A 1,923-nucleotide genomic window follows, 5' to 3' on the forward strand; every position below is an offset into this window, starting at 1 on the left:
AACAAACCCCAAACAGGATAGACCCCAAAAGAAAATCACCGAGGCATATCATCATCAAACTCAACAAAACCAAAGACAAAGACAGAATCCTGAAAGCATCACGGGAAAAACAAAAAGTTACCTACAAAGGACAGCCAATAAGTATAAGCTCTGATTTCTCAGCAGAGACCATGCAAGTGAGAAGGCAATGGGATGGTATATATAAAACCCTGAAAGAGAAAAATTATCAACTAAGAATTATATACCGGGCAAAACTGTCCCTCAAATATGATGGTGAAATTAGCATATTTCCAGATAAGTAGAAGCTAAGGGAATTTGTTAGAACCAGACCAACCTTACAAGACATGCTAAAGGGAGTCCTTTGAACAGGGAACCAAAAATAGCAAATAACAACCGACCATTAATACACAAGGTGGCATAACCCAGAAACCACAACTATGGACATATCCAAAGTAAAATGAGTGTACAAGATTGTAAACAGGGAACCAGAGACATCAATTGGAAACTGAGGACAACTACAAACAAAATGAGGGAAAAGACTGTGTAGTTACAGAACTTCTAAATGGTGAGGGAGTTAATAGACTTGCAAGATAGAATGGACTGTTCTAAACTTGGGGAGAAAATTATAAACCATAGGGTAACCTCAAAGAAAAACAATAAACCTTCATATCACAATAAAAAAGAGGAGAAGCACAAATATTCAGCAAATACTAAAACAACAGCAACAAAGGAAATGATAACAGGATTCATAAATATAATGAGCTCAGCACAGAGAATAATATGGAACAAAGAAACCAGGGATACCATGCAAAAACACATACCAAAATTACAGCAACCAATTCATACTTGACAATAACTACACTGAATGTTAATGGATTAAATGCACCACTCAAGAGACAGAGAGTTGCAGATTGGATAAGAAAACAAAATCCATCAGTATGCTGCCTACAGGAGACACACCTTAGAGATAAAGATAAAAATAGACTAAAAATCAAAGGTTGGAAAAAGATACATCAAGCAAATGGCAACTGTAAGAGAGCAGTAGTGGCAATATTAATTTCTGATCAAATTGACTTTAAAACAAAAACCAACATACGAGACAAGGAAGGACATTAATGATTAAAGGATCAACTGAACATGAAGATATTACCATAATAAATATCTGTGGACCCAATGAAAGAGCCCCCAAAATACATAAATCAGACTTTAAAACAGTTGAAAAGCCAAATAGATGACTCCACAGTCATAGTGGAAGACTTTAATATACCACTTTCTTTGAAAGATAGAACAACTGGAAAAAAAATCAACAAAGATGCAGAAGAGCTAAACAATACATTCTACGAACTTGGCCTTATAGACATCTACAGAGAACTTCACCCAACAGCAGCAAAATATACATTGTTCTCCAGTGCACATCGAACATTTTCCGTGGTAGACTATATGTTAGGCCATAAAGAAAGCCTTAATAAATTTAAAAATATTGAAATGCTCCAAAGTATCTTCCCAGATCATAATGCTATCAAATTAGAAATCAATAATAGGAAGATCAACAGGAAAAGAGTTAACACATGGAAACTGAACAATACCCTCCTTGAGAAAGACTGGTAAGAGAAGAAATAAACATAGAAATTTGAAAATTCCTTGAATCAAACAAGAATGAAAACACAACATACCAAAATCTTTGGGATACAGCAAAAACAGTGATCAGAGGCCAGTTTATAGCAATACATGCACATATCAAAAAAAGAAGAAAGAGCCAAAATCAAGACTTTAAACCAACATCTCCAACAATTAGAAAAAGAATGGCAAGAAAAGCCCACAGTCACCAGAAGGAAGGAAATAATCAAGATTCAAGCAGAAGTTAATGAAACAGAAAATAGAAGGGCAATAGAAAAAATCAACAAGACCAGAAGTTGGTTTTTT

General features: G+C 34.8%; 1 protein-coding gene across 1 annotated transcript in view; it reads left to right on the forward strand.

The window, feature by feature from the left end:
- Positions 1-1,923, forward strand: part of UGGT2 (UDP-glucose glycoprotein glucosyltransferase 2) — a 601,530-nt gene that overhangs the window by 475,986 nt on the left and 123,621 nt on the right. The gene's annotated exons all lie outside the window — the stretch shown is intronic.

This window comes from Orycteropus afer, unplaced genomic scaffold (genome assembly GCF_000298275.1).
Source record: "Orycteropus afer afer isolate SDZICR_OR568_19922 unplaced genomic scaffold, OryAfe1.0 scaffold00117, whole genome shotgun sequence".
NCBI classification, from domain to species: Eukaryota; Metazoa; Chordata; class Mammalia; order Tubulidentata; family Orycteropodidae; genus Orycteropus; species Orycteropus afer.